An 18,676-nucleotide genomic window follows, 5' to 3' on the forward strand; every position below is an offset into this window, starting at 1 on the left:
AAAGAAAAAAAAAGCCACAAACCGGCACACATTGCGACTAAAGTGGCCAAACTATAGCAATGATAAAGTGTATATGTGGGAGTACAGACAAACAAAGTCAAAGAAATAAACACTACTTTAGATGCTTCAAGGCCTGACGTGACATATTTACATTTAACCTGAAAGTGGGAGGCGGTAAGATGAAAAAGATTGTGTGGTAATGGTGGGAGACGGCCTGTGAGGTGTGCCAAGGGTGATGCAAGGAGAGGAAGGGGAGGAGGAGAGGAGGAAGAGGACAATGGGCGAGCGAAGCAAAAGTAATGTAGGGAGACAAATAGAAATGGTGGGCAGTGAGAGAGCGCGTATATATATATATATATGTGTGCGCGTGTGTGTATGTGTGTGTAAGATGTAACAGAGCCGGAGCTGATTTCACGACGGCTAGAGTGTCCTCCCTTAATGGGGTTACCATGACGACAGCGTATAAGAGAGAGAGAGAGAGAGAGAGAGAGAGAGGAAGGCGAAAGTGTGCAGCATGTGCTTGTGTGAAACGGCTTGTGTGCGTTGTAAGTGATGGATTGTCTACCAGCGCCGTAGATATCAAACGGAGGATACTTTCGCTTAGTGGAGCTGTGAATGATAGCACTTTTGAGTGGTCAAAAACGGCTCTGCACAAGACTGGAGTGTGTCTCTGTAAAGCTAATTATAGTATCAATAATTCATATGTTTTGTATGTTGCCTTCGCATTAGGGCAAGAAAGTCAGGTTATAATGTCCATTGATGGAGTTGAGTTGAATTTGTTTCTATCAATATGTGATCCATTAAAACATAGTGATTGACATAGAGATATTGTATACCTGATTTTGCACATAAAAGGGCTTTGGAGCAGTCAAGAATGGTGTAAATGTCATTGTTAACATGAGTTTGGGTGGAAATACCAAAGCAGTGTTGTTGTTTTATGGACAATAGTGAGACAACAGTATGTGATGTATTTTAAACCACAATAACAAACACACATATAGAGCAGACATTTTGAACACATGCGTGGTTTGAGCTTCCTGTACCTACGGCTGCTCTAACTGATCTGCCAATATCATTAAAATTTAAAACAAAAAAGTGCTCCACTCATTAGTGTGCATCATCTTTGCCTCTCTCCTCTGCCTGAGCCAAGATGGACCAAGAGCATGCAGTGTGCTGTTGTGCGCTGGCCCTTGCTGACTGGCGGCCATGTTGAATGAGGTTAGGTGATGCCGTGCTGGTCAGGTGACATTCAAGTGCACAGCTGTCAGCGAGCAGGTCCCACGGGAACTCCGATCTGTCATCATTATATTAATGATAAGCACAGCGCTGCAGCAATGTCATCGCTTGTGTGTGTCAGAACTAACGAGCGGCACCCTAATTGTGAAATTAATTAAAAAAACATTTTGATTAAAGACCACCCTCCCCACCTTGCTCCTCCTCTGTCTTCATCAGCCGCCATCTTTCCATATGTCTCACTATCTCCCAGTGTTAAGTGCGCACATCTTTCCTTCTAATGAGTGCTTTAACATTTGCGTCCCTGACTTTTGCCTGTTTCTGTCTGACTGCTATTTTACCAACCTCTCAGGTCCGTCTCTCTTCCGAATACTCATTTACTTCTACCTGTCACACTTTCCTTTCGTTAGGCAAATTACAACTCTTTTATGTGCTGGATCTTCCCTCTTTCTCTTCTCTTTGTCTTCCCCCATCAAGCGCCCCTCTGTGCTGCTGTCTCCCCTGTCTTCTCCCACATGTCTTGGTTTGGTGGTTCATATTTTGGAGATGGGCGAGTGGTTAGTTATGTGCTGTTTTGTCAGATCCCCTGCTGCCTGTGTGAGCTCCTCTGTAGTCTCTGAGGCTGGTCAGTTTGTCTGACTGCTATTCACTCGCTTCTCTTCCCTTTTCACCAACAAAGCTCGGAGCCAGAGGGGAATGATACAGCAGCGTACATCTTTTATAGTCCTGCCTCATCTTTTTCCCTTTTTGATGCTCACTCTCTCCATAGCCTTCTAAGGATGTATCCAGTTTACAATCTTGCTTCCTCCTTTTCCTCTTTTCATGTTTGCCAAAAAATCTGCCTTTTTCTAACCCAAGAAGTAGAGATGATGCAGGTTGTGGGGTAGCCTGGCAAAAGGACACATTCAAAATTTGTAACGAGGCTCCCATTGAAAACTTTTTTTTTTTTTTTTAGAGAAGGGACCACCTGGTGATTATGTAAGATTCATTTAGCCAATCAGCTGACGTATACTGGGCTCATTGTCCCTGTCCCACAATTTCTGAAACAACACCAAACATTAATAATTTCCTTTGCTAACCATTTCATTTGTCTGTTATTTTTCAACCACTACTTTTTGCTTAAAAGTTGGACTATAAAACTTTTCTGGTTGAGAGTCTGCCACCTACTTGTTTCCATGGAGATGTTATTATACATTATTGGTTTTTTATGCAATGCTTCAGAAAAATTGCACTAAACGTATCAGTCTCCATGGCTAGTAGGTAACGCCAAGGCCAAGTTGCGGGTCAGGTCTGCCTCTATTAGCAATGTTTTTCAAAGTATTTTTTAGCTATTAAAAAAAAGATCTGTAAATGAATGAATGCAAGATAGATATGGTTAATGTCCATTCGAAAAGTTACACACTGCACATTTAAGAAACAAACATCTCAAGTATTTGCTTTTGCACAGTGGGATGTGTATTTTTCCCTGCACCGCTACTTCTGTATTTGACTTGAATGACTTGGTTGCACATTCTTTTTCCATTTGTGTCTATACAGTTGTCATATTGTAATGAAGTAAATGATACATTAGGTACTTAGCCCCCCTGAGCGTGTCTGGGATCACCTCGAGAATAGGACCTAGCTGTGTGAGGGTTTAAGTGTATATAAGCAGGGATAATAGCAGCTGCAGCCTCATTACTGTCAGTCCTGGCGATAGTGAAACAGACAGAGGGGACATTGATCATCACTGAGAATCAATAGGGGCCATATTGTATTGATTAGGATAAGAGTTTGTCACAGTGCAGAGCCATGTCGCCGCAGGACACTGGATCCTGGGGGGAAAGTCTTAGCTTCGCCACGGGTTTCATTTATTCAGCAAGAGACAGCAAATGCCACTCTGAAAAATGTCTGTTTTGTGCATAATTAGGTAGCACTTAGTCAATACGAAATGTGTTTTAGAATCAAGTCTTTTCATGTAGACAATATTATTTTCCTCATATTTACCATATCTGAAGTAAGATGGAAACAGGTATGAATGAAACAAAAGTCAATACACTCATTAGAATTTGACATATATTTTACACATCTTTAACCTTGCTAAAATAAGAACTTATATTTGATTTGTACCTTCTCTTCTGTTCCATATTATTAAAAAATGATAAATAAATAATTTCCATACCATGTACATGTCTTTATTAAAACCCTCGTGTGCTTCTTTCCACACTTAGAGATCATATCAAAGCCTGAAGCTGGCAGCCAAAGAAAATACAGTGTTCGTTCAGTAAAGCTGGGTGGAGTGTTGCCATGGAAACTCGTTGTCGCAGCTCTGGAGCACATCACACTTTTGATGCTATTCGCTTCATTGTGATTCCCACATTCACAGAGCGAGAGCAGAACAGGTGTGAGCAACAGCTTTCTTAAATATCAAAGTGGCTGGGTCTGGCTTGGGGGCGGGGGGCTCTCTACCCCGAGTTTCAAGCTAAGAACTATTCTGGTGTAATTAATACTACGGGGAATGAACAGGAGGCTGGAGACAGCAGACTTTACGCCTCACCAGGGAGAAGAAAAATACAAGGCTTAAAGTTAGACACTGTAATATCAAAGGATTCATCAAACTATTTGCTACAATCTTTTTTCTCCCTTCTGGGCTTCTGGTCATAGCAAATCCTATGCCTTAGAGTACAGAGATTCTCATACGGATTTTATGCTGCTCCTGTTGCAACCATCCATTTTGGCCATGTTTGGTACTGACCCAAATACATGCTGCAGGTGGTGTAGTGGGGCAGAAGTGACTCAGTGTTTAGAGTATTCTTACACAAACCGGAAGGTCAGCAGTTCAAACCTCTTGTTGTGTTTTTGTCCTTGGCAAAGACACTTGACTTGGCCTGCCCGGTGTGAATGTGGTACATGTGAGTGCTGGTCTGAGGGGCTCATGGAACAGTTTGGCAACCTTACATCCATCAGTCTACCTCAGGGCAGCTGTGGCTACAATAGCAGTTGGCACTAAACTACATAATTGTGTTAAAGTGGAGAAATGAAAGTGTTTGTGGAAATGTTTTTCCTGAGGCAGAAATAAGAGTCTCTTGGTGAGATGTACAGTCTGTGGAAACCTGGCTTTACAAAAAAATAAAAAATGCAATGTTGGACAAGACGTTGGATGTGTTTCTTTTTTGTACACTGGCCCAAAGGCAGATCACCAAACAGCTGTGTGTTACTGCCAGTCAGTGGACATTCACTCCACTCAACCCATAACGTTGGCACACAAGACATGAGATAGTGTCCAAGTCCTCCTTTCCAATCCACCCATCCACCCCCTGTCAGCGTCCCCGGGGCCGCGGGACGCCCAGGCTAACTACTGCTCTGCCTGAGCGGGCACAGGTGCGGCAGGGGGGCCTGTCCCTCTGCCAAATGTGTGCTTGTGTTTCCTTTGGGCTTATACAGGGGTTCACTTAAGCCTGGGTTCTGCTGTTTGATCAATCTTCAGTGAAAGGAGGAGCAAGTGGAGCAGGTCATCCAGAGAGCACAAGGCTGATCTCTGCTCCGAGCAGTTTCCACTATTTGTGCCCCCAGGCAAGAGGCTAAGAGTATATTGTTTAATTAATATTTGGAAACACAATGCACATTTGGATTTAGACTTCAACTGTATAATAATAATATGACATTTGCCTCAATATTTAACAAAGCTAAATGATTTTTACAAGAGTAAATTGCTTATATAAAATTTTAAAAATGCATATATGAAATAAAAAATAGTCCAGAAATGACATTAAACTGTGTGAGAAGGTTTTTGAGGCATGAAGCTCTGTGCTTACTGGAGGTGAATGAGAAAAGGCTCTCAGTGATCCTAGTGCTCTGGTGTGTGCCTACGGCCGTCCTGTGGGACCTGTGTTTGGTGTGTGCCAGGGGTGCTCCACAGGGAGCGCACATGGGCCTGCTTCAGTTTCATGTCTCAATCAGGCTTCAGGAGTACCTCTCAAAGCTCAGGCAATGTCCATTTGTAGTGTATTTAAAAGAGAATAGCTGCACTTAAGGACTACTTATGGCTTGACATAAGCGAACATAGACAGTGAGTGAAAGCAGATACATGTGTAAAAGCCTTGGTCTGCTCACAGACTGACATGTAGCACAGAGGAGCTCTCTGCGCTGCACCACTCTTCTCTCTCAATGCCCTTGCTTTCTCATTCACTTTATGTCTCCCAGGACAGTGCTCAGAAATGTTGAAATGGGGCCTAACCCATGAAGCAGAGAGGGAGAGTCATTTAAGCTAAGTTAAACAAGGGCACTTAGATTTTAAAGGGCCATAATCTTCAAAAAGGGGTGCTTTAAAATCAATTGACAATACATATAAATGGTAAAGACAGATTGAGTAGATATGGTGTGGTTGTTGGCAGTTAACAGACATGTTTTATGAATGGACTTGTTTAATTAAGAGTCATTGATATGTGCGGCGCGTGTGCCTGGTTCATGTGGATGGTGCCGATGTGCAGGACCAGTGATGCAGCAGCCCAGCCAATCAGGGAGAGCCTATCTCTTGACCAATGAGGACACGGCAGTGATGTTACAGATAAGAGTATTGGGTGGTAGTTTTAACAAATCCACAAGAGTCCTGACCTGACCATGAAGAGGATTGTCAGGTCAGAACGGTCTTTTTGGAAAGTGGAGTGATACGGCTGTGGATAGCTTGACCATAAAAACATGATCTCTCAAATTATTTTACAGAGAGAAGCTGCTTTTGTGGATGGAAAAAAAATAAACCACCAATGCTGGATGTTGGATTTGAGATAATGTTAGTCTTTTATTTGGACTAAAATGGGTAAATCTGTAGCACAGTTTACAAATGTCACTACAACAAACCATTAGTTGACTCATCTGAATGGACAATTTAAAACTTTGACTGATGCTCAAACCCATTCACTCTGAGTCTGCAATTCACTACAGTACATCTGTAAGGTTTTCAGCTTGGAATAAAATAGAAATGTTACAAAAACAAAATTGCCATCAAATTAATACACCTCTTTAGTTTTTCAGGTCTGTGCAGTGGCAACTCTAGTTTTCAAATTGTTAAAATGATTGAAGACAACTTAAACATCAACATTTTCCACACACAATTTGTTGAAGTTGATTGCTAAAAATAAATCATGATTCCTACCTTAAGTCTCTAGTGTACCTTAGTGTTGTCATGACACTAAAATATAAAACTCGATTGTAATACCAAGGAAAAGGTTTGAAACTCAATGCCGATTCTGTGATCAAATAAAAAATAGCTTTTATATCAGTTAAAATCTAGGTCTTGATTTTCTTAGTGTATCTTGTATCTTCCCCTGGTGTATCTTGTGTCTTATTGGCAGATTTTAAATTCCAGTCATTTCACAATGCAAATCCATGACAAACAGTGAATCACCATGGCAGCATGTTCATGGTGACGGGGCCAAATCAGTGGGCCAATGGCAGAAGAGTTAGAGGATGACACAGGGGAAAGGCAGGCCGCGGGGGACGCTCTGTCAGTGTCCAAAGGTCCACTGCGGGGCATCAGGGGGCCGAGGACAGGCGGGAGGGAGGCTGTGTGAATGATGACCTTAAAAAACTTCACAGCGCAAGATATTTCGGTAACACTCAGCTCTGTAAATTTTTCATTAGCCCTGAAGCCATTTGAGTATTGTGAGTTTGAAACAGTGGCACAGCGGATGTAGGAGCAATTACAGTGAAGACTTTAGAGGTGCAGGTAGCCAAAATATATGCAGTAAATGTACTTCAAAATCACAGTACTTGAATACATAACTTCCATAAAATTATGCAGAAAATATCAGGCGAAACATACATTATGGACGTAACAATTTACACTTTAGATTTTTATTGTATGCGCTGATGTAGTCGTTGTTGGACTACAAAAAAAAAAGGCTTTATAAATTGTCTTATACAGAATTTGACTTGCTTTATATATTTATTTATTTGTTTACCTTTACAGGAAGAGCCCAATGAGAGCACTCAGACTGTACATTTAATGGGAGCCCTGCTAGAATACAGAAAAATAGAAACAAATAACTACATACGTATATCCATTTAAAACATTACAACAGGTGCAGGTGTCATTATAAATGTTTATTACCAGATTATTAAAGTGCATTTGTGGCACCGATGTATCCAGTTTTGCATGTCCTTGAAATGTGTTCCATTTCTGGGAACAATATAACCAAAAGCTTTTTTCCATTTCAGTTCTAGTGCCTTCAGTGTTTAGACTTGTTTTTAGACAATGAGAGCGTGTACGAAAAGTTTCCGTATCGAGGTTCAACAAACGAGTGAGATATTCACGCAGTCTATCAAGTAGTCCCCTTGTTCTGTTCTGACAGATAGCGACGGCCAATCTACTTTTTCATAGAGAGTACAGTGATGAGAGTACAGTGATGAGAATACAGTGATGAGAGTACAGTGATGAGAGTACAGTGAGGACAGTGCAGTGATGAGAGTACAGTGATGAGAGTACAGTGATGAGAGTACAGTGAAGAGAGTACAGTGATGAGAGTACAGTGATGACAGTGCAGTGATGAGAGTACAGTGATGAGAGTACAGTGAAGAGAGTACAGTGATGAGAGTACAGTGATGACAGTGCAGTGATGAGAGTACAGTGATGAGAGTACAGTGAAGAGAGTACAGTGATGAGAGTACAGTGATGACAGTGCAGTGATGAGAGTACAGTGAAGAGAGTACAGTGATGAGAGTACAGTGATGACAGTACAGTGATGAGAGTACAGTGATGACAGTACAGTGATGAGAGTACAGTGATGAGAGTACAGTGATGTGGCTTAAATTTATCACCTGTAATGAAATGAGGCGCTGAGTGAAAGTGTGTATGTAAATGTTTCAAAGTAGAGTCTGAAGTTTGCATGTACATTTATATCTTCATAATTTAGTAGTAATTTCTTTTCTGTAATTCAATGTGGTAGTATATTTGTTTCTATAATAAAATGATAGTTTTGATCTTAAACTGTTACATGATTCCAAGATATGTATTTTTAAATGTTTTGTCAAGCCAAAACGCAAGATATTCATTTGCATGTGCATTAAGTTTGGACTCTTTCAATCAATATACTGTTTAGAGTAAGCTTTGTAACTTACAAATCACTTAAATGTAAAAAAAAATCATATACTTAGTTTTATTTGCATTTAATGATAATACTTTTTTTTTTTTATGGGATTTTTGATTTCATTAGAATCTTGCAGCAGTTTTAAAATCACGTGATCAACAGAGGGAGCACTTGCGGACAAAACAGGACCATCTGCATATAAATGTATGAGGTTTTCTCTTAAATTGTAACAAATGGAATTAATAAACATAGTAAAAAAAGTAGCAGGCCCAAAATTGAGCCTTGGGGCACTGCTTTGCTTAATGTTAAGAAAAATTGATGTAAACCTGTCAGCTACTACTAAAAGATAATTTTGGAACCGATTACATGTAGCACTGTAAAATCCAATATGCTTCAGGGGCTTTATATCTGTAGATAATGAGTATATTGATTCTACAGTGAAAGTTTGTTTTATGGTATATACTTACTATTACTTATATCATTATTCAACTCCTTAAAATAATTAATTATTTGCTATAATAATGGAAAAAATTAAAATCAATTACTTGTCACAAAGTCCTCTCTGATTGCAGCCCATTGCATATAGACACTTGTAGGGTTTGTCCTAATTCTCTCAGTGGGCTGTATAGTGGCTCGGCTCAAACAGGGGGATAGAGTGTTGTGATTGCTAAAACCAGTTAAATCCTGCCTCCGTCCCTTTGGTGCTTATCTGATCAGTGAAGCAGGCAGCCACCCCTCAGCATGGGATTTCATATCAAACACACAATGTAAGCCCTGTTCAATAGGCACAACAACACCCGTGTTACACACTCCGAGTCTGGGACATGCACCAGGGTGTGAGGGTCAGACCAGCGCTGTGTTCTGACATCAGCCAATACGTCAGCACTCAGAGGGGACCCCAGATACTGCGAGATAAGATGGAGTTAGACCTGCAAATGCCAACATGCAAAAGTGACTGTGCACAGCTTCAAGATAAACAACAGATGTGGTTATGCTAGAGCTGGGCAAGGAATCTAATTTATAATCATCAATGATGTGCTTGGATCTTTTTAATAAAGAGGTCTACAGCAGTGGTGGATGAAGTACTCAATTTTGTTTCTTAGAAAAAGCACAGATACAGAGGCAAAACCTTACTCAAGTAAAAGTAAAAGTATCACCTTAAAAAAATCTACTTAATTAAGTAAAAGTATACATAAAATAACCATTTCCAAATGTACTTAAAGAGGAAAAAGTTAAGTATTTCACACAGATTTTGATAAAGTGTTGTTCATTTGTTAAAGTGATTAAAAAATATACATATTATGGGCAACAGCAATACGAATTAATGTCTTAATTTTTCTTATAATTGTGCGTATTTATTTTTATTCGCTCAAAGCCAAAGCTCGAACTCAAAACCTTAAAATAGGATGTTACCACAAAAATAACCCCTCAAATACTTTTTACTTTTCAGTCCAGTTAAAAAAGTAGTGGTAGTGTAGTGGAGTAGAAAGTACAGACACCTGCTCTCAAATGTAGAGATGTAAAAGTAAAAAGTATCCACTGTAAAACTGACTTGAGTAAAATACAGATACCTAAAAATTCTACTTTACTGCTTATACTTTGTTGCCTTTCACCACTGGTCTTCTGTCTAAAACAAAATCGGTCAGTATGAGGATATTATTTCTATCATAAGCCTTGTGGTGAGGGATATATGTCTACACAGTACACCCATCACTGGCCTGGTTCATATTCACACTCAAATCTGATCTGTTTTCTGGATCGTTAAGATTACCTAACAACATGTAAACTGCTAAATCTGTTGAGAGATGATCTTGCTTTTTACCTTTCATGTAAATAATTTTATAACTCAAAAAATCTGATATAAATCTGACTTTGAGTGTGCATGTAACTGCAGCCACTGTTTCAAACCGTATTTCAGAACATGTTTGTAGAGATCTGAAGTAGAGCTAGCAGTATTTGTTGCTTGTTTGTTTTAAAAGACATTCAATCATTTTAGTAGTTGCAGCCTTGGCCATGTGACATTTCCAACAGTTCAAATTGGGATTTTGCTTTAAGTACGATTAATTGTGAACTGCATTTTGATAAAACGTTTTCCCGTGGACATAATTTAACCTTTTTTTTAAAACCTGGACAACTGAGGGATTACGCACACTTGCAACTTGCTAGTGTTATTTTCATCATCAGTCGACAAATTCTTGTTATCAGTTTGGGTCAGGTACTAAGAACACTGCATTGTGACTCCTCATGGCTAAATACTACAAATGCAGCTATTGAACAAATTACGAATAATATTAAGTAGTGTGATAATACTAAATGCTGCCCGGCAACCAGCTCTTCAGCCAAATGATTGGATAGATAAATGGGAGTGTTGTTGTTACTGAAGCAGGGCTGGGTGAGGGGGTGCAGATTGGTGGTGATGGGGGGCACATTGGAGAGGGGATGTGTGCCCGCTCCGCTGCCCTGCTGCCTCCAGGTGTTATCGTCTTAGCCTCCAGACGTGACAGTGAGATAATTAGAAACGTTAACACTCGCTGGAGCCTGTACTTGATGAATTCTCAGTTTCTCTTCTGGCTCCCTTCTTAATTTGCCCCTTATTCCTCTGTCTGTATAAACACACACCATTCACTTCTGTTATGTCCTTCAGTCCGTGTAATGAACAGTAAGCTTAAGGGTTGGGATGACACTTGGACATTTTGGATTTCACAACTATAGGAAAAAAACGTTGATCTTCTTTTGCATATACTTTTTTCCTTGTATTTGACATAGAAAGGATTTTAGTACTATGGCTACCTACACTTCTGCTTATGCAACAATGTCTTAAAAATAAATAACAAGATACAGCTATCAAAAACAACTCAAATATGTGCTGATGGACAATATTTTCTTATTTTGTTACTAAATATTCACACTCCGAGTAATTATGTGATCGAAAACTCTTTAACAGCAATAAGTTACCAAGACAAGGTATGAAAGAGTGTAATGATAGGTGAGAATTAATTCATTCAACATTTAATTATATATTATACTGTATTATTCTAAATTAGGACTGGAAAATAGTAGGAAGGTCCAGATCATTTGATTAATTGATGATAGCGACTGTTCAGGTCAAATATATAATTAAAACAACTAAGCAATAGTAACCATGGCAACTATAGAGGCAAAATTAAGGCATGAGTGCTTAGAAAGTTTTCGTTTGCATCTACCCCCTATCTCCACCCATATCTCTGTACTTACTTGTGGTTCTTGGTAAAAATATATTGCAGGTAGGTCATAGATATTTTTTTCAGTTATAACATTAAAATTTAAAATTCTTCAGCTTGTGAAAATGCAGGTTCAGTAGAGGCGAAGCCAGCAGCGGTTCTACAGTTTTAAACATGAGCTCATTGGATCTTTTTCTATTATCAAGTCATTTTAGGTCAATATTTGTGCTTATAAAATGAAAAATATGTAAAGTGTAAAAGGCCTGTAGTTACAACATAAACTGTCACCATCACTGATATGCAGGTAGATGTTATTAGTGCATTTAAATGAACCTAAATGTATATGTCATTTGAATAGAACAGATTCCAGGTCATTTCAGTTCAATTGGTGATCCATAAAAACGCATAGAACCGTGAAGTATCTGTTACTATCACATTAACATAAACAGATTTCACCGGTGTTTGGTCACAGTGTCAGTAATCGTATATAATAATACAATTGCGACGCTCGTTCTCACAATTATTAATCATAATAATACCAATTATAATATTTTTTTCTCAACAATAGTATTTTTCCACCAAACAAAAGCCAGCTCGGTGAAGCAATGGGAGGGCACTGTTGCTATTCTGACAAGCGCCTGGGCTCAACCAAAAGGAAAGAGATGCAGAGAGAGACATGCTCACTGGAGTGTTGCACATGGACGATGCAGAAGTGACAGGGAGCTGACAGAGGGATGACAACCTTGTTTGTCCTGCGCAAGATGATCAACATGTGTTACGCCGATCTGGATCCCCTAGGAGGTGGACACGGGGCAGCGGAGACAGAGGGTTCCACGCTCCACTGGAACTCCCTCGCCTTTAAATTAGCATTCATTCAGCCAGTGGAGCAGTGAACCATTAGTGATAATATAAACGCATACAGAATACGACATCATTAATTATTATGCTGTTTTGCTCGGTGACATCAGCTTAGGAATATTATGTTAAACCAGGAAGGGCTCTTTGTGACATCAAGCATAGCATTAAACTACCGCAGGTAAAATGAATAATAAATAATCTTGGACAGGGGCGGTGCCAGGGGGGGCTTGAGGGGGCGCTAGTCTGTCCTACAATGGTCAATGCTCCCCCATAGCTCCCCCTAAGACTTTTACTCCACAAGATTGGATCATAACACATCCAGTCTTGACAAAAAATGCTCAAAATGAGACTCTAATAAAAAATTATTCAATGTTAGCCATTATAAATCACTACACTAACTACATTAAAACCTGTTTAAAGCAGAGATGCAAACACTGTAGGTGGTGGGGATATGCTCTATTGTTAAAAGGCTCTAAATTAACATTGAAGATCTTAACACCCCCTTCGCTCCTCCCACCAAAAATGTCTAGCGCCGCCCCTTATCTGAGAAATAGCCAGTGAATGCTTTGTCTTCAAACTGACCTTTTAGCTGCAAAATAAATGTAAAAGCATACTTTGCAGCTCATGTGTTCCTGTTGTTTTAATGGTAAATGATAAAGACATACTACTGAATTGGTTGCGCTCCACATCATAATTGTTTAAAATGGCTGAAGTTATGAAAGAAAAAAGCTTTGATGAGAGTTTAATCAAGTAACTATGCTTTTATTTACTTCCTCAGTTGTATTTTGATTGGTTCATACATGCTTTAGTAGCCCTGTATTGTCTTGCAATTGAGACATAAATGCACAGAAATAGTTTGCTTGCATCTACCCCCTATCCCCGCGCACGTCTCTATATGTACTTGTGGTTCTTTGAAAAATATATTGCAGGTAGGTCATGCACATTTTTTTCCAGCTATAACATTCTTCCGCTTGCTAAAATGCAGGGTCAGAAGAGGCGATGCCAGTTTTGAACATATAGTCACTGGACCTGTTTCTATTATCAAGTCATTTTAGATCAATATTTGTGCTTCTAAAATGAAAAACATGTTTAAATACAAAAGGCCTGGTGACATGGTGACATGAACTGTCACCATCATCGATAGGCAGGTAGGTGTTATGTCATGCCTAATTAGTGCTTTTAAATGAGCCTAAGTGTACACGTGGCTTGAACAGAGCTCATTCCAGGTCAGTAGAACGTCTTGTTTCACTGTGTGTCTAATTGAGCACTGTGTAGTTAATTGTTGGTGCGTGGGAGGGGAGAAATCAATCGCTTTTCTGGCTGCCGTGACTTCTGGGCCTCAGGCTGTGAGACAAGAGCTGGCACTCACCAATGCACACAGAATCAGTGTTGAAAAAAGAAGCATAAAGTCAACACAATCAATACCAGTATCACACTTACTTAAATCAATGTACAAATGCTCTGAATATATTGGTAGCGGGCGCTGTAGACGGAGTACTTCAGTAGTATTAAGAGAAGTAGCAGGTAATACTACTAGTTGTAATTACGATAGTTGTAGTCATAGATGAAGGTGGTATTAGTACAAATGTAGTTGTAGTACTAATAGTAATTTAATTAAACATTTTGCACCTTTGCACCAGTAACAGTAGTAGTATTTCTTTTATTCAGTACATATGTGTAGCTCATGTTGCAGTAGTTGTATTTACATTAGTTGTAGTCATATTTAAGATAGTGCTATGGGGGCGACAGTAGCTCAGTTGGTAGAGCGTTCACCGATCCAAAGGTTGGCATTTCGACTCCTGCTTTCAACATAAACATCATTGGTTGAGCAATCAGATCCACTGACCCAGAGGTTGACGATGCGATTCCAGCTCCCATAGGTGAATGCTGTCATCATGTCCTTGGGCAAAACACTTAACCCACCTCACCCTCAGTATATCTTCATACTAGTGAGTGAATGTGTTTGTGGATGGGTGAGTGGTTCCTTGATCTAAAGTGCTTGAAAACGGAAAAGCGCTGTCTAAAAATATGATAATTTACCATTTACTAGTTAAAATACAGCCATAATACTAGTATATAATATTTGTATGTTACAGTATTGGTGGTATACTTGTAACAGTGGTAGTATTTATTTTTTATGTTAATATGAGTTGTAGAAGTACTTGAAATTTGAGATTTAAGATGTAAGGTAAAAGGCTTAGTCACGGTTGCTTCGTGGCACAATAAAACACTAGTAATGAGGTCAAACAGGCATAAAATATTGAAAAGGTATGAAATATAAAATATGTATGAATATGCAAGATATGTTTGGTACAATCTAAACTAGATACATTATAAATTACAATAGAAAAAAATAGGGGTGGAAGTGTTGCGGGAGTTTTATTAAATACTAAATCATTGAACATCTAAATGTCTGGCTGAGTACTTTTACACAAGCATTATTTAGCAGTATCTATCCACAGTCAAACAATACTTCACTTATAGCCCCACATGTGCAGAGCTATAACCCCGTCTTTACCCTCAGCACACACACGAACACAGGGCCTCTCTCTCCAGGGGAAGGAAGCTCACAGGTGAAGTCAGATCCATCTATCGATCGGCCGCTCGCTGGGAGGAGAGTTAGGAACATGAGATCTGCCCAGGTCACGGGGCCAACAGGCACAGGCAGCAAATAAGATGGAGGCACCCCGGAGATTATAACTCAGGCTGCATCCCCCACACACATGGCTTTTGTCAATGCGCTTCTACGATTCAGCACAAAACTGGGCAAAACGTGCACTATAATCACCAACTAAAAAAAGGTCTTTGTCATCAAGAGACCTTCCCTCCCATTTAAACTCTCTTGGGACTCGCTCAATAGTAGACAGAAATATTCGCTCTATTTAAAGGTTCGCTATACGTACCTTTTTTAGTTGAGGGTCTGCCACCTGCTTGTCTCTGTGGAGATCTTCTCACGTTGCCAAGAAAGTTCCACAGGTGGGTCAACAGTTCAGATTTTTCTAAGCCATGGATCTTTATGATATTGATATTTTTTTTGACAATAATTTTATTTTTCAAACTCAATGTGCAAAGGAGTTTGTCATTATAAGTACAGTATAATGAAATTAATGTAAACGAAGGAGCTAATCAGTTAATTTGCATGTGGTAATTTATAAGGTGTTCTCATTTAGTAGGTGCTGTTATACATTTGGATGCGTTGATTGTATTTTAAAACCTGCCTTATAAAGATGAAAGTCTGTTGCTGGTTTACTGTCAAATTTACAACAATATAATATTTACTCGGCTATGATTTGATCTTTTTCCCTTTTGTTTTCTCTTAGCGTTTGGTGATCGGTTTGCAGTCCATATAACATAAGTAGTAGAAGCTGTTTAATGGTAAATAGTCACATTTTTATATCGCGCTTTTCCACCTTCTAGGCACTCAAAGCGCTTTACATCAAGGAACCACTCGCCCATTGACGCTCACATTGGTATACTAGTGTACGCAGACACCGGCGGAGAGGTGGGACGTCAGCATTCATCTGTCGGAGCTGGAATCGCACCGCCGACCTGTGGGTTCAGTGGACAAACGCTCTACCAACTGATCTACTGTCGCCCCGTCATGTTGTTTAATCCCTTTATTAAGTAATAGCCTGAATGATTCTCAATAAACTATGTCTTCACTATTAATTAAGTCTTTCTTCGGGCTTTATTGAGGTTAATTAAGGTGTAGTTATAGTGTAACCAAAATGTGAAGCTTTCCACACAGCCTTGACTAAGCAGCACACGGCCATAGCGCAGAGCTGAGGGTCAGGCCTGTGCGAGTGGACAGGGGGTGTAATGATCAGGCCTGTCTGCGTGGAGAGGAGGGGAGGGGGTGTAATGATCAGGCCTGTCTGCGTGGAGAGGAGGGGAGGGGGTGTAATGATCAGGCCTGTGCGCGTGGAGAGGAGGGGAGGGGGTGTAATGATCAGGCCTGTCTGCGTGGAGAGGAGGGGAGGGGGTGTAATGAGGTGGCTGAGAACACAGTGCTTCAGCTGGACCACAGCAGCAGACACCGCGACATGACGCTTGATTCATCTCCTTTTTTGCACACAGGCCTCTTTTCTTTCTCCCAGCCTTTTTAACGGAACAAAAGCAGACACAGGGCGATTCACAGCAACCAGACGCATGGGACCGGGGGTGACGGAGGGACGGAAAGGTCAGAGGAGACAGGAAACTCCGCAGAGACGTCGGTCGGACCACGGGACATGTCCACCAACCAATGTACTGTAACCTCAGGGGGGCAAGGGAGATGGGGGAAGAAATGAGGATTCAACAGAATGGGAAATGGACTGTGAGCCGGTCCTCAAGCATAATGGCAAAACACATTAGCCAACTATGATACTATTTGCATTTTATCATAAGTGCTGTTGACAGTGATAAACTAGAGGCATTTACTCAGGGAAGTTAGTCAAGGAAAACCCCTGTCTCTGGCATTTTGTATTGTATGGACAAAGTTGGCAGAGTGGGTAGTACTAATAATAGTTAATATTTTCAGTGATAGTATTAGTGATTGTTTTAATAGATGGGAAGCAGACTTATATTGTGGTTACTGGTGTTGCTAAGTAAAATAAAGAAGTAGTAGTTGTAGAATTGGAAGTATAACTGCTATTTCTGAAGTATCAATAGTAGAGTTTTGTCGATTTTAAGTGGAAAGAAAGAGATACAAAGAACAGGCTTCGGTGACCTATGGCTTTATGTCCTCATGGTAGTCAGGTGGTCTGGCTGCTGAGCTGTGTAAGAATATGTTGTATACTCTGTAAGGGGAAAAGGTGCACCTTTTCCAACCCCCCTGAGTGTGGCCTGAGGCGGGACGCTGTGGGCTGTGTACTCCTGGTTCTGTCTAATCAGAACACCAGCACCGGAAATCACAGTATGAATGCGGACCTGTGTTAGTCCAGGTATTCAGATAGCTTTGACTCTGATACCACATCGAAATTGGGACTAAACTGGGACTAAACCCGCAACTAATCCTGAACTTGACCAAGACAAAACCAGGACTAGACCAGAACCAAACCATTTCCACATCAGGCTTAAACCAGGAGAAGTGTGAATCGACCATGAGGAACACTGGCAATACAAACATGTCTAAAAAGTCATTCCTTGAAAAATAGTACTGCTAATGACTGTTTTGTGCACACAGTGTCAGCTACGTAGCGTTTTTGAAGACTCAGTAACACTTTGTACAAGCTGGTGCTGTTAATTAATTCATATTAAAATTTTGAACGTGCATAGCCTGTCACAGCATAACAGTCCCTCCACAGATACTAGTGTGCCAGAAACACAGCTAAATCAAATAGATGTTTTTATTTTTACAACATAAAAATGCTACTTCAAAATTTGGAGAAATCTGAACAAATAGACCGCATTTGTATCATACTTCACAAAGGTTTGAGTTCTGCATTCTTTCCAAAAGCAATTTCAACCTTCAACTTCGCTACTGTAGCTGCTTTTGACTAGAGCAGAAAGGAAGACTGAATGGCAGCTAGTGCGTTATGAGAATTACTACATGGACTTATCATTTTTGGGGGACAATATTTACTCTTTCTTTGTTCTAGTATTGCAGCTGTGCATTTAAACAATTTTTGGGTGCATTGTGTCATAAATTATTTACAATATTATCTTTATATGTTCTTAAGTAACGTCTTGTACTTCAAAATGTGTTACCCTGACAGCCTTAATGCCACCCATGTTTTGTTATTATGCCAGGCCATGCCAACCAGACTTGCCCACCCGCTCGAGCCCATTCTAAAACCGCGTAACCTTTGGAGACAGATTAGGGTCAGTACCATCCAATGAGATACATCAGTCATCCGCTCGCAGCCTTACACATGTACAGTATAATGCTTATGCTAGACAGTGAGCTTTGAACTGTGTTGACATACTCGCCTTCTCATAAACAAAGGGCAACTTGCTCTTTCTGCACCGCAAAACAAAACCAAGACTGGAGACTGATACGATTCAACATGGATTTTTTTTTTTTTTCTTGCTAAATTTGCAGTAAAGGCGATACCCATCTGGCCATCTGTCGCAGTGGAAGAAAGCCTTGTCCACATGGATTTATTTGATGCTGATGTAGTGCTATGGTTATCTGTCTAGATTTGTAATTTTGATGCTCAGACTTTTTGGGCTGCAAGAAAAACAGAAAATATAGAACAGTCATCAATTTATCTTTGGGAATTTCAAGGAAGCTGACAGCCCCGATTTTAGGCCAAAGATACGTCAAGAATGTTATGAATGAAAGAAGATAGCTAACTTTTCTTTGACTGGTTTTCATTACCAGTAGTAAAAATATTGTAGACT

General features: G+C 40.0%; 1 protein-coding gene across 4 annotated transcripts in view; it reads left to right on the plus strand.

The window, feature by feature from the left end:
• The window catches only part of adgrl1a (adhesion G protein-coupled receptor L1a), a 134,206-nt gene that overhangs the window by 25,772 nt on the left and 89,758 nt on the right, over positions 1–18,676 (plus strand). The window lies entirely within an intron of this gene.

This window comes from Periophthalmus magnuspinnatus, chromosome 8 (assembly GCF_009829125.3).
Source record: "Periophthalmus magnuspinnatus isolate fPerMag1 chromosome 8, fPerMag1.2.pri, whole genome shotgun sequence".
Taxonomy (NCBI): Eukaryota; Metazoa; Chordata; class Actinopteri; order Gobiiformes; family Gobiidae; genus Periophthalmus; species Periophthalmus magnuspinnatus.